Source organism: Calonectris borealis, chromosome Z, assembly GCF_964195595.1.
Source record: "Calonectris borealis chromosome Z, bCalBor7.hap1.2, whole genome shotgun sequence".
Taxonomy (NCBI): domain Eukaryota; kingdom Metazoa; phylum Chordata; class Aves; order Procellariiformes; family Procellariidae; genus Calonectris; species Calonectris borealis.
Window position 1 is genome coordinate 1,688,721 of NC_134352.1, and position 15,085 is coordinate 1,703,805.

The following is a 15,085-nucleotide window of genomic DNA, read 5'->3' on the forward strand; positions in this document are numbered from 1 at the left end:
GGAGGCTCGCCAATGTGACTCCCATCTACAAGAAGGGCCGGAGGGAGGATCCGGGGAACTACAGACCGGTCAGCCTGACCTCGGTGCCGGGGAAGATCATGGAGCGGTTGGTTTTGAGGGTGCTCACGAGCCATGTCCGGGACAACCAGGGGATCAGACCCAGCCAGCACGGGTTCGTGGAAGGCAGGTCCTGCTTGACCAACCTGATCTCCTTCTATGACCAGGTGACCCACCTAGTGGATGAGGGAAAGGCAGTGGATGTGGTCTACTTGGACTTCAGTAAAGCCTTTGACACTGTCTCCCACAGCATTCTCCTAGAGAAGCTGGCGGCTCACGGCCTAGACAGGTGCACTCTTCGCTGGGTAAAAAACTGGCTGGACGGCCGAGCCCAGAGAGTTGTGGTGAACGGAGTTAAACCCAGTTGGCGGCCGGTCACGAGCGGTGTTCCCCAGGGCTCAGTACTGGGGCCGGTCTTGTTCAATATCTTTATCAATGATCTGGACGAGGGGATCGAGTGCTCCCTCAGTCAGTTTGCAGATGACACCAAGCTGGGCGGGAGTGTTGATCTGCTGGAGGGTAGGAAAGCTCTGCAGAGGGACCTGGACAGGCTGGATCGATGGGCCGAGGCCAACTGTATGAGGTTCAACAAGGCCAAGTGCCGGGTCCTGCACTTCGGCCACAACAACCCCAGGCAACGCTGCAGGCTTGGGGAAGAGTGGCTGGAAAGCTGCCCAGAGGAAAAGGACCTGGGGGTGCTGATTGACAGCCGGCTGAACATGAGCCGGCAGTGTGCCCAGGTGGCCAAGAAGGCCAACGGCATCCTGGCCTGTATCAGAACTGGTGTGGCCAGCAGAAGCAGGGAGGTGATGGTGCCCCTGTACTGGGCACTGGTGAGGCCGCACCTCGAATACTGTGTTCAGTTTTGGGCCCCTCACCACAAGAAGGACATGGAGGTGCTGGAGCGTGTCCAGAGGAGGGCAACGAAGCTGGTGAAGGGCCTGGAGCACAAGTCTGATGGGGAGCGGCTGAGGGAACTGGGGTTGTTTAGTCTGGAGAAGAGGAGGCTGAGGGGAGACCTCATCGCGCTCTACAACTACCTGAAAGGAGGTTGTAGCGAGGTGGGTGTTGGTCTCTTCTGCCAAGTAACAGCGATAGGACAAGAGGAAATGGCCTCAAGTTGCACCAAGGGAGGTTTAGATTGGACATTAGGAGAAATTTCTTTACTGAAGGAGTGGTCAGGCCTTGGAAGAGGCTGCCCAGGGAAGTGGTGGAGTCACCATCCCCGGAGGTATTTAAAAGACGTGTAGATGAGGCCCTTAGGGACATGGTTTAGTGGGCATGGTGGTGTTGAGTTGATGATTGGACTCGATGATCTTAGAGGTCTTTTCCAACCTGTATGATTCTATGATTCTATGATTTTTTATAGCTGCCATATGCTATTTTGTGAGATTCTGTGGCCTTCTAATTTCCCATCCTGTACATATCTTCTCTCTATTGCTTTTATACCTTTGGAACAACGAAATGATGTGTTATGTAGCACCATGGTTTGTATGATAAGTATCAGCAGAAATGGAAGCTCCTGAAGAGCTAAACTCCTAAAGAAGTTAAAACTTTTTTTAACATTTTGAACTTGGACTATTATTAAGAAGCATACTGTCTTACTGTATCAGCAATTTTATATAATACTTAAGCAATTAGGATTTTTATCTCTGAAAGCGTTAGTTCCTCAAATACTACCTATTAGTAATTTTACTACCTTCTTTTTACATAGGACCACTGATGAACTATTAACTGAATGTTATACATAGTCCCTTAAAACTGAAAACAAGATTTCAGTTGCAGTGAGAACATATTGACTGAAGGTATGTATTTATGTAAATTGTACATCGATATGTTCTGAAATTGACTTGCTATAAACTATAAATGTTTAAACAAGTTCTAACTGGATGGTTAGATGAGACCTGTGATGTTTATAGGAAAGTGCTTATTGGTACTAATCAAGAATACATATGAATTTTTATAGATGGAAGAAAATGTAGGAGATGCTACATTGAAATATAAGAGTTTTTTAAAAGTTCTAAGCAAGCTTTGTTCAGATTAACCATTTTATAAATTCTTATCTCTTTACAACAGCTATAAATATGACTAGCTGTTTTAACTATTATGAAATGGATAGGTATTAACTTTGAATTAGTGTTATTTTGTAAGAAGTCTGAATAAGGTATCCCTTTGTAGTAAGAACTTACATGGTTATTGTAGAAGCTGATTTAAAGCACTGTTCTTGAAATGCATATTGTAATTTGCAGCATTTGCTTAGGTGCAACAGTCCCTAATATTTATTACATTTGGAGCAGAATACAGTCTGTTTTGTAATATACAGAAAACCCTAATAACCTCTCTTACCCTGTGAAGAAAGGGTCAGAATATGTGGCCTATCTCTCAAGTCGGCTGAATCTCTTTTCTCAGTATAATCAATCTTTTTCACTCCACTTTTTTATTGTGTTGCCATTAGTGCATAATAGTACAAAAATCTAACTTGAATAAAAACTTGTAATCATTCCAAGAAGAAGTGGTTTAGGGAGCTATATCATCCAGTAGTACAGATAAAGAAGTGGATTATTTGAAGTATGAGTAGCAGGCTCTACAACATTTTTAATTCTTGCCATGCCATTTGATTGGGAGCATGTGAGTTATGTTAGGTAATGCAGGTATAGGGGGTGGTGAGGAATATAGCCCACTTGGTTCTTTTCCTATAATAAACTTATCCCTGGTGCACACTGTGATAGAAGAAAAAAATGGAAAAATCATTCCAGTCTGCCTTGATATTAAAAATCAAATTATTTGTTCAATGCCATTCCATGATATACACTTGCAAAGCAATAAACTTTTGATTCTCTTATTTGGAACAAACTTAAAAGTTTCTGAATAATGTTCAGCTCCAAAGATTAGCATGAGGCAGGATATTGTGTCACTTATTTCCAGCTTATCTGGGAAAAATATGTTGTTTCAATAAATGTTGCCTCGATTTTCTATCCCTGCACTCTTTCTTCATTATTCAGAATACATACCATTAACTACTTTTCTCATTGGATGTTTTGTTTGTGCTTGTAACATTCTCCACACTGCTTCCTGGTGGTGTACCAGTGAAGGGAATCTTGGGTTGGGACCACCTCCTGTTGGCTGTGTCACAACAAGCATAATTTCTCTTACAGATTAATAGGATAGAGATAAAACTCTAAGGTTCACTGTAGAACTCTTATATAAAAATAGATTTGGTCACAACTCATGCTTCTGGAGAATATTCTGGTAGAGTTGTTACTATATTCAATTTTAGGCATTTAAATTAAAAAATATATAGATTGAACCTTAAAAATTTGATTGTATTATAAGTTTCCAGCTTGAATCTTATATGGCTTATTAATTTTTTAAAAAGTTGTAAAATGCTATAAAATTAATATAAGGAGAAAGAAATTCGCTAAAATGTTAATGTGACCCTAGAAAAAAGTTTTTACTTCTTTTTTTTAGTCTGTGATGTCCCCCTCTCTTTAGAAATTTGCAATGTAGTCTTCCTTCAAAAAAAAAAAAAATTAGATCGTTCGTTTTCAGTCCAGTTCTGAAGCAGAAGAGTTATTTCATGGGATAGGCAAGTAGTGCACATTGTTTACACTGTAGTTCCACTTCTTGGCTGGTTGCACAACTCATTTGAGTCTTGTAATTATGTAAGAAATAACACACTACACGGTGTTCACTTGTAAGATATTTATGAACACTTGCCCTCTTAATCATGAAACCAAAGGCTAAGTGCTATTCTGTACTAGGGAATTTAATATAATATCTTTACAGGAGTTGTTTAAGAGGTTCAGGGAGGAGGAACCCTTTTCTGTATCACAAATCAGCTGATTGTCTTTCCTTTTTACACAGTAATTTATGGCCTCGTCTGGTTCCAGAGATAGATTTATTTTCCCCTGTGTGAATGCATTTTGTTATGATTCCCTCTCCCACCTTTTAACACCGTTGCCTCTATGATATTTTGAAATAGTATTCTTGACACAGCATCTTCCCAGAAGAGATGGTAGAATGTATTAGAGTTCTCCATGAGTATCCTTGAATCATAGCCACATGGCATTTCCATGGCATATACAGACTAACAGTATAGACGTAAATGAACTTCACCATGAAGTATGAGATGTTTCTCTCAGGAGCTGCAGGACTCCTAGTTGCCCTGTGTTAAGGACCTTCAGGCTGAAGTGTGAGAGTATCGTTTAAGAGATCCTCGAGAAGAAGGAAGTTCCTTTCACTACAATTATTCCTTTATTTTCCTTTCTTGCTTCTTCAGCAGCAATGGAGGGGTATTGTGGATAAATATTCTTTAAAAATGCTACTTGGTTATGCTTTTTTTTTTGCTCTTGTAGCATCATAGTTGTGACTTGTGCTTCCTGCCAAGAAATAAAGGTGTAACATCTGATAATGGAATTTATCAAGTAAGACAAACCTGGATCAAAATACAGAGAGGATCCTCTGGGAAGATAAAGGCTACCTCTGAGCAACTAATTGAAAAAATCATTTATATATGGTTTATGAATTAGTAAGAAGCTCCTGTCTTAAAAAAATTAAAAACATCTAGCTTCCCTGATAGTTACAGAACTGCACACCAGTTAGTTTTGTACGATTATTTTTATCACCGTTAAATAGATGTGGTGTAGACACCCTTTCATATCAGTCAGTATATTTGTACTTTAATATACTGTTCTATGGATGTTTTTCCTATCTCCTACTTCCATTGTGTTTGGTAGTGCTTAAACCCTAAATGATATATAAGCTGTGCTTTTTTAATGCATAAATCTAGCTGATACCAGTTATGAGTTCTGCTCTGGTTTCAAACTGATAGTTAACTAGAAGTCAAGACATAGTCAAGACTAAGCACTCACTTAAAGAGGCTTAAATCAATGTCCTTTTAATTAAAACTGAGAACACCATTGGTCTCTGTTACTTATATAATTTTTTTTCTCCTTTAAGTGATCTTTTGATCAGATCCTTTTTTTAGAATAAAAAAACCCATACAGGCCCAATCTGATGGAGACCTCATACGGTAGAATCAATATACTGCTGAGTATTAAAATTGTGCTCCGGCTAGCAGTACTAAAGAAGAAAAATACAGTAAGCTGTTAAAACTCTTACTCTTCACTAGAAAGAAAAACAGAATAAAAAGGCAAGCAGAAGGATGTCTGGCCATGAAGGTCATGGAGAGCCAGTTGCCAGCCCAAACTGTTAAAAGAACACTAAAATACTACTGTATTAGTAGAAAGCATAATTGTCTTTCTGTGGAACTTTAAACACTATGTAGGCCTATGCCTCTGCATTTCACAGTGATTTTATGGATTCCTCAAATATAGGCTTTTATTGTTTTGGTGTATTCTGTCTAGTTACTAAAGAATCTTTTAAAAGAGCTTTGATTAGTCTTAAATTAGGCCTGTGCATGGGATAGGCAATCTGAGATATTTAAACAAATACTTTATGTGAGGCTTCTGATAGGAAGCATCTTGGTTATTCTGTATTTTTTTTATAGCTAGTAACACTTCAAAACCTGATTGCAACTTTAAATAAGTCAAAATAGTCAGAAGCAATAGACTTCTAGATGATTAGAGAGACTGGTGTGTGTCTATGTGAAGAAAATATTTTATATAAAAATGTATTATGCTTTGAATAATCCACATAAACTTCAAATAGAATGCTAATTATACAATACTGTGCCTCATCAGAGAAATCAATTACTTTTAAACTGATATATGTGAAGCAACGAGTTATGTTATCAAGCTTACTTTGAAGGCAAGCCAACAGAGAGGAAAATGATTACAGATCACATCCTTTTGCAGAAGCTTATTTGCCTTGAACATATTTCCTGTTGTCAAATGCTAACCTTTCTTAGACTGTTGCTGATGTAGTTGAATATAAAGTTGTCCTCCTTGAAATTCTGATTTATATTACATGTTAGCAGCAACCATTTGGTCAATCTTAGAAATGTAAAATGATCTTGAAACAGATCCTATGAGATCTACAAAATTGAAATTATTTGTATAATCTTTTTCTTAATTCAGTTAGCTTATGACATGCAATTGTTACCTTTTGCAAGCAATTTTTTCTTTGACTTGAAAGTGCTGGCTTTTTTAAACACAATTACAGTTGTTGGTTTGCTAATCCTGTGAGTCAATCTACGCTAAACAAGAAGCTTATATCAAACCCTTGGCAGCTTCAGTGAAAATTAAAAAGCATGCTTTACTGTAGAGATTGTCAAGAGTGGAAATAATATTTGTCCAGTCGGACAGCTTGCTTTTGTAGTCGCTAAATGAAAGTTGAGATTCTGTCTCTTCCTTGAAAGCTTCTGTGTCAAGAAGGTAATTTGGACTGTTTGTGGTTTGACAGGGATTATTAAAATCAGACGAGGTGAAGAGAAGGAAGTGTGAGAAAGCAAAATTGACAGTGACACTCTCTATTATTTGCAGCTTGGATCATGATGACTATGTTGATATGATAGATTTTAAACGTTAGGTTCACTGTTGGGATATGTTAAGCAGAAAATACAGTAAAATGCAGTTATAGATGATTTTTCTGACTTAACACAAAGCCATCCGGCATTTATTTTCATTGGGAAATTTGAGAGGGGGGCTGTAGCAGAAAACAAAAGACTAGGGGGGCAAATGGAAGGAAAAAGGGAGTGGTTCAGAAAGAATTTAATTTTCTCCTTTTGTGATTTGATTTAAGCAACAACTCTTTATCCTTTTTTTAAGTTCATACAGCTTGCTAGTATACTTCAGAGGGAATAAAACTGAGGATTAAGAATTGATGGAACAGGTCATAAAATTTCTTTTTCCAATGACTTGGATTTTGGTAGCAATTTTTTAGCATTAATAGTTTTGCATAAAGTGAGCTCAAGTCTTAAAGACTGCTGTTTCACATCAATTTTTCATGACTTGCATCTTGCATGTTATTTTTAAATAGTGATCTTTTCTGCCACTTTGAGATAAATAATTTAAAATCTTAAATTATTGCAATATTCATATAGCTGAATTTTTAATTGCTGAAGATACATTAGCTGCACACTATGCATCTTTTGGTGTTTAGTGAACATACAATGTATTATTTAATCTTAATCCTTTGTTTTATCTCTTGGTTGTATAGGTAAACTTTCAATTTTTGAATAGGCAAGTTAGTGCAGAAGTAAGACATCTGATTAGCCAAGTTTGAAGGTTGCTTTCATTTCTATGTGGTTTCCTTTTCTGTTTTCTAGTATGGGAACTTTGCAAAAAATGCTATTTGGGGGCAATTTTCAGTGTAGAGTCTTATGATTTTATAGGAAATTAGAGAACTGAAAGGAAAACAGGTGACACATGAAAGCCTTTGCTGTTATTTTGCATAGCTGTAGCTTTGTATCTTTCAAACGACGTCATGCAATGTTTGAAGAGTTAAGCCATGCCAGAATAGCAAGTCCCGTCTCTCATCTTCACCTGTCTTCACAGCAGAGCGAAGCATATTAGCATCCAGAGTGATTCACTTCCCAAAACAAAAAGGGTAAGGGAGCAGAACGACTGAGGGAAAAGAGGTTACACAGAATTGTTCACAGACTTGCAAAGTAAGGACAGTCATGAGAGAAGAGGACGCTGTTAAAAAAACACAGTGGGGACACTGGTAAAGCAGGTGCTCCGACAACAAAGCACACAAAACTCGTGATGTCAGAGGAGGGTGCCAGACCCTGATGCGGGCTGGAGAGGGGAATGTGAAACACAGACAACCACCCTGAAATAGACTCTGAAATAAAAGAGGATTGAAAATGTGTGTGCAGGACAGTCTTGGAGGGGGGTAAAAGACACAGCAGTGAGCTACTCCTGTGCAAGAAATTAAATGTGTCGTTCTGTAGTTGCAGAAGCATGTACTTGTACTGTAAAAAAATCAGATTAGCATTACAGTTTTCTCTTTTGATGGAAATAGTACCTACAAGCCTGAGGTCCTGCCTCAATGATGGTTGATGCTAAGCATAGTAAAAGACTGTCCTTAATCAGAAGAGCTCACAATATAAATAGGAAAAAGGAAAGGGGAGGAAGGAAATAGTATTCCCGTTTTAATCAAATTTAAAGAATAGGAGTAGGTGATTTACCCAATTCCTGCTCTATAGTGGAGTTAAGTGTAGTAGAACTAGGAACTGAACTCTACTCACAGTAGTGTGACGCTTGCAACTGAATATAAGTGTGTGTATATTTATCACTTAGGGAGTTAGAGATTGCTGTGTTGGTAGTGTATAGAAGACACATAAATCAGGCCAGTTTCACACTTCGAAGCGATACTTTACCAGTTTGACATTAATAAAGCATACGCATAGTTCTTCGTTGTTATCAGTCATTATCACACAAGATTAAAACAGTTAGTCCATAAGAAGCTTTCCTAAACTATGAGTACACAATGCCTCAAAGCTGATGCAGCATAGCTACCATTGATGGCTTGGGTCCTTGATGGTCTTAGTTACTGAAGCAGCTTTACCTCTTTAATGAGGTAAAGCGTGAACCCAATAAGCAACTTCTCCCCGAATTTTTTCCTTTGTATTTTATGCTTCTTACCCTCCTCCTCAAAAAGATAGGGAGGATCTCATTTGCTCTCAACATAATTGATTTTCTTTTTTAGGATCAGGACTTGTTCTGGTTTTGCCAGGAATCCTTTCTGTTTATTCTGCAGGATTATTCTGGTTCCAACAGACATATTTCCTGCTTTATTTGTATACTTTTCATTTATCTTGCCCATTTTCCTGTTTGCACATGTTTTCTTGAGCCCCTTTTGTGCAACAATACCGTAAGTTTCTGTTTGGTCCTTTGTAGTTGTGTGCCTCTGTTTAGCTGAGTTACAAAATGCTTACACGCTTTCACAGGTTATGCTGTTAGTAATATTACAATGCTATAGCATGCTTATGCACTGACAGCAGTTATGCCGTTTTAGTGACTTTGTGTCTCTTTTCAGTGCAAGGAATTACTAATTATGTCAAACTTAAATGGTGGAGGTGGGTTTGCTGTGCCTAGAAGCATGAGTTCAACAGTCGATCGCAGCTGTGAGATGGCATTCTGATGTTAATACTGAATGGGAGGTGGCAGAATACACTTGAGCCACAGCAGTTCATCACCTGACAAAAAACAATAACGAAGAAGTTAGACAAGCAGGGTTACCCAGAGAGAGGGAAAAGCAAGCTAGTTATCTGCCATTTCATGGCCAAGCATTTATTGGTTCTTAGAGATACAGATATTCTTTACTTCCTTCAGCTACTGATAGGACATAATTCATTGTAAACAGCATTGTGTTATAGCTCTGTGTTATGTAGCCTATTGTTAACTATTAATCATGGTATAAAAGCATACAAGTGAGAGATTGTCACTTTGAAGGAAATTGGAAGGGTTTTCCTTTTTTCCCCCTAGTAAATGACTTTCATTTGGGGACAAACAGTGACAAATATCAACTGCATATCTTCATGTTTACTTCTGCATCTCCATGTCATCATTCAGTGGTAGTGTTCTTTAAATGCTTTGTGTGCACAAGTACTTTCAAGTGCAGAAATAAAAAAGTAACACAAATTACAAAACACTTAATTAGAAGAACATTTAAAATTCAAGTTACAGTTTGTGTGGAGTTACTTTAGGTTAGTTAGGGTTGAGGGAGAGCTGCCCTTCCTGGAGATTTTACCATGTTACTCAGCCAAATTTTGAATATATCCCTGTTCTGTTGGAATCCATCTCTGTCTCCTTGTGTCTAGTATTCATCAAAGGGGAGGTTACTTGGATCAGGCTACGTTTTCTAATGTCTCTCTGTGGAATTAGTCTGAAGAGCAAGGAGAGAGAAATAATAAACTCAAAACGTAGCATTTCAGTATTTACAGTGTTTTCAAGTACCAAAGGTAAGACTTTTGTTTAGAGATTCCTAACACAGCAGATCAGAGGAGATGCTCCTGGCAAAAGTGAATGTGAATTATTTTGCATCGTTCCACAGTTAATTTCAGATTCCTCATTGCTTGTTCATGTTAGTGCGTGATAGTTGAACAACACAAATGCATTTCACAATTTATACAACGTGGTATTTTTACTGCAAGTGTAATACATATGTTTACATTTTGGCATAGGTTAGTCTGAGAAGATGTAATTTAACATTTCGGTTCCTACTGAAATGCGTAGTTTAGTTATCAGCTGAGACACCTTTCCTTGTATAATTCATTTTTAGTGCAGGGCTTTCAGTTGTGGCAAAGGTGTGTCTTTTTTTAGTTTTTTTTTTAAGAAACGATCATAATACAGTGCTAGTATTTGGGATTAGCAGAAATCCACTTTCCACACCACCACCTTCTCCCAAAGGTTTGTTCAGCCAAATGTAAGGGAAGGGGCCTGGAATATTTTCCTGAAGACATCTCCTAAGAAATGGAGATAAAGGTCACCAAAGGCTTTTGGTGGGCCTCTATAGAGGCCGTGCTCAGCAGAATCTAGCATGCACAGTGATTAAACACTTCTTGTTGCTTTCTAAGGGATAATCTCCCCTTTACGTTTCTGCCGGTGTTAAAGGACTGATTTGTTTTGATAGTATGTGGTGGCTGTTGTTTCCATAACCACTGGAGCTAGAAACTAATGCTGTATTTTGGTAAAGTAACATGTTAATCTCCTGCCTGTTTGTGATACCAGCTGTTAAAAGCTTGTTGAAATAGAAAAGTGATGTGAGTAGAAAAATTTTTTTAAAGCAAGGGCATTATACTAAGTAAGCATTTTCAGTATTAAAACATTTTGCTAGGCTGTCAAGTGAAATAGATTTCCACATTTCAGAGGTCACAAACGAAATTCCACTTAAATGAAATTGAGTAAAAGGTACGTGACAAACATCAGCATTTTGTATTTTTCTCTACTAAATGTTACTGTCCCATTATAATTATTTTTATACTGTAGAGGATCTGCCTCTTATTGATCTAGCAGGGACTCTTACATCTGTCACAAAGGTTTTGAGAAAATGTTGAGACCTCTTAATAGTTTTGAACTGAGATTTTTTGAAACACTGAGAAGCTCTAAAAATTAATATCTGAAAATATCTGAATAGAATTTATCTTACTAAATTGTGTTCATCTGCAGTAGTATGAATAACATCCAAATTCACTAATTACACCTTTTTGACCAGTTACCCAAGAGAGGTTTACAGTTCTTTTCTGGCACCTATTCTGGTGTCTGTTACAACGATGCTAGCATGATGACTAACTTGCATATTAAGAAGGGATCAGGAGTAGCAGCCTGAAACTATGGGTGATTTAAGTTAGATCTGAGAAATAAATGTCTAAAACCCGAGTCAAAATCAACAGTATAATTTGTAAGAAAGATGACAATGAATATGTGGTATTAAGAAGTAGAGTAGCTTCAAGAGAGGGTAGAGGTTGTTGTCAGTAAATGGACACAACTTTGAAGGAGGAAGTCCTTTGGACTATAACCCAGAAAAGGCATTGGTTTTCTTTTCCTTGTTTACACCAGTTATGCAGGTTCTTGCCACATTTCATGGCATATTTTGGAAATTCACAGGTTTGTTAAGAACTCTCTCTCCTGTGTTTTCTTCTAGTCAGCTATTTGAAATGATCTGACTGGAACATGAATATAACACAGTATCTTTATAAAATAGTCTAAACAACAATCAGTGCTGCAAAAATTTATTTCTTCAGATCTTTCACTTACACACTTTAAGAAAGTGTAAGTGTGTAAGTGTAAGAAAATACAAGAGTGTAAGTTTAAGAAAGCGTTTATTTCTAAACTATTAAAAGTTTGCTCTGTTTAATCATCTTTCTAGAAACTGTGTAATGGTTCCTTAAAGTTACAGTTTATCTAATGTTACTTTATTCTTACATCTTCCCTAGTAAGTATTGTACCCAGATTATGTCTGAATGGACTTCCAGTATTCAGAAGTCCAGCACAGAAACATCTGACCTTAGTTTCTGATTATGAGCTATCTGTAACACCCATACTTTATATCTTTTATGCCATGGCAACCATAGTCTGTTGTCCTACTTATCTATACTTTGGCTAACTTTGGCTAAGTCTAGGCAATAGTGTTTTGTGGTAGGTGAGAATAAAATACTAGGCAAGAAACGTGAGCTTTTGAGGATTTGCTTGCCCGTTTAGCCTGCTGTATTCAATAGAGTTGCAGCTGGATGTGAGGAACACAGCCAGTGAAAAACATGATGTAATTTAAAAGACTCCTGGGGAATGCCAACAACTGGTGTAATTGGATAGTTCTGTCAGTGTGGCAACATTTGGTTGCAAAGAGAGAAAGCAACAACTTTTCTTTATAAAATGTTTATTTGCAAAATATGTATGACTTACTGCATTAAATTTTATTTGTAGAAGTGCAGTATTTCTTATGTAATATAGGAGTTTTAAAGAAAAATTGCCTTATCTAAAGAACTACTCTCAGTGCCTCACTTTTATCTTTTTTGGAAAAAAGTGAAAACTGAAAACATTGGTAGTCAAATATTATTTCTTAAGAGAATAAAAAGTTGAATATTTAAAATAATTTGATGTGTAAAGTATTAGGTGAAACATTCACAATATAATCAATAATGCATTCAATATAATTGAAGGTGACAAAATACACCCTTTTTAGTGTGGTTTTTGAGTAGGCTTTAAGAATTCTGTTAACTAAAAGGGGAAAAAAATGAAAGCAACAGGAACAAATCAGAAGGATATACAACTCCCTTTCCCTGTTCCTCCCTTTCCCTTTTCCTCCTTTTCCCATCTTGCATACTGCTTAATTACAAAGATCTTGGAAAACTTATTTTGAAGAATACATCTAAGATAAGGTGTAAACGATGTCTTTAATAACCATGTTTCTAAGTAAAAATGAAAGAAATATTGTTCTGTTTTGGTAATTAAAAACTGTCAATTAATTAAACTAAGAAATAGTACAATCTAAAATTCTCTTTTATATTGTTTTTAAGATCTTGTTTGTATGCCAAGTATTAGCAAGTCGTCTGGCAATTTTTAGAAATGTAACATGATTATGTTTCGTTTAGGCACCTAGAAAATGAGTAACAACATTTGTCACAGAACAACATTTTGATTTTGATAATTTATCCAACTTTGCACAGAACTTGGTATAAGGAAGAACACATAGCCCTTAACCAGATCATCCTTTTTATTTGTGTTATTTATCATGTATCTTCCAACTTCAGTGATGACTGAGGCAGAAGTCCTTGAGTCAACAGTTTTTATTAGCAACCCAGATTTGTTTTTTGATTATTGGCTGAAAGAGGTAGAATTCTTGTGGGAGAGACTTGGAGGGCAGTATTTTGCAAACAGTGTAGTTAAAGGCAATATGCCTTGCAGTTATGTCCTCCCATTTCTCATACTTTATGTAATAATGTTTAGGACGCTGTGCATCTGGCATTGCTTCAGTTCCTCTCAGTTACATAAAACAATGATGCTCTTCTCAATTACATCACAGTCATGAGAGTCTCATGTCTTCTGCAGTTTTGGCACTTAATTTTCTCGTTATTTTCAAGAAGAATCCACACATATCTTCATATTGTTTTCTTGAATTTGTTGTTGATTTTTTCCTTCCTCTGCATCTGTGTTGCTGAATAACTTCTTATGCAACATGAGGCAGCAATATGCAAATTAATCTCAAATTAAGTTTTGAGAACTTACTCAGAAACACAGACATAGAAGGTGATATGGTTCTGAGATTCAATGGAGATGCGTCTTTCTGACTGGTATATTGTGTGCCCCTCACGTAGGTTCTCATTCTGAGTGAGGGTTCGAAAGTGTCTGATGAATCTGAACCTCTGGATTTAATCATAACTTGTGTCCTCAAATCCTGCCTTGGGACTTTGCTCTGGCAAGGTCCACATCCTTTCTGTCAGCAGCCCATTCTGAGTACAGTAGCTGACATTTTCCAAAGAGGTTTGATGTCAGGAAATACCTTTCATGATTGTTTCAAAACACTGTCTTGAATGTGCTGGGGTCTCCCCAACGCCACTGGTCATTCATGTTGTGTTTTGAGTACAATGTTAACACAGAACGTGCAGCTCCGGTTGCTCATGCATCTGAGTAAGCTGAAGGACCACAGGTAGCCTCTCAGTGTTTTGCTTGGTTACAAGGAGGAGAGGAGTCAAGCAGACACTTCTGGATGTGTCGGAGGTTAATCATCAGTACTTAAAACGACTTTGAACATACTTGTTTAGTATAAATGGTGCCAAAGTGTCCCAGAGTCTCCGTCAGGTTGCTTTTTCTGCTTCTGCCTATTGGAGCTATTTCCTATTAAAAACATTCCAGGTGTGATTCATCTGCCAAGCAGCGAGCATCCTATGTGCAATTCAGTTGTCCGAGGACAATCCATTCATTTTCCTGCAGTTAGACAATAGGGAGTCTTTTAGAGATGTGTCCTCATTTTTGGTGAGGTGTTTTCCAAGTGCCTTACCTAGATGTCTCTGTAGTCGCTAGCTAGTAGATGCCTTTAGCGTAAGTCACATTGTGCTCATTTCTCACTCACACTTTCATCCAGTTCCTTTTTGCAGAAGGTCTTTGAAGATTGACTTTCTTTCCCTGGGCTTCCCAAGACCTCCAGATAGCATAAATCAGAATAAGGATTATCTACACAGAAGCTACTAGCTGTTATCACTAAATGCTGAAATGTGTGTCTTACTGTGATCCCTCCAGGAGGACTGATGCTTGTCATACCTCTTTGCAAAGTACCAACCTCATCCTGTCCCTGACATTTTAAGGATCTAGGGTCATCACTTTCCGTTTTCCAGCATCACAGCAGGACAGCATCTTTAATTAGAAATACCTGATGTTTTAAGGCTTTGTCTCTTACATTGAATTACAAATTCTGGGTAAGTTCATCAGAGTTAATTACAGGGATTTTCTTTTCCATTTGTGCAACTATTTTCTTGAAACTTATTGTAACTTAGTAAACTCTGAGACTTCTACCCCTTTGCAAAACTTGGCTGAAACTGGGGAGAGAGTGCTCCTGGGACAGCGTGGAGAAAGACAGATACACAGACAATGGTTGCATAAACCCCATTTTCTTTGGAAAGTAGACT

General features: G+C 37.6%; 1 protein-coding gene across 1 annotated transcript in view; it reads left to right on the forward strand.

Annotated features, from left to right (window-relative positions):
• Nucleotides 1–15,085, forward strand: part of KIAA0825 (KIAA0825 ortholog) — a 261,914-nt gene that overhangs the window by 10,773 nt on the left and 236,056 nt on the right. The window contains exon 2 of the mRNA XM_075136550.1: nt 1,772–1,862. The gene's annotated coding sequence lies outside the window, so the exon portion shown is untranslated. The remainder of the gene's footprint in view (nt 1–1,771; nt 1,863–15,085) is intronic.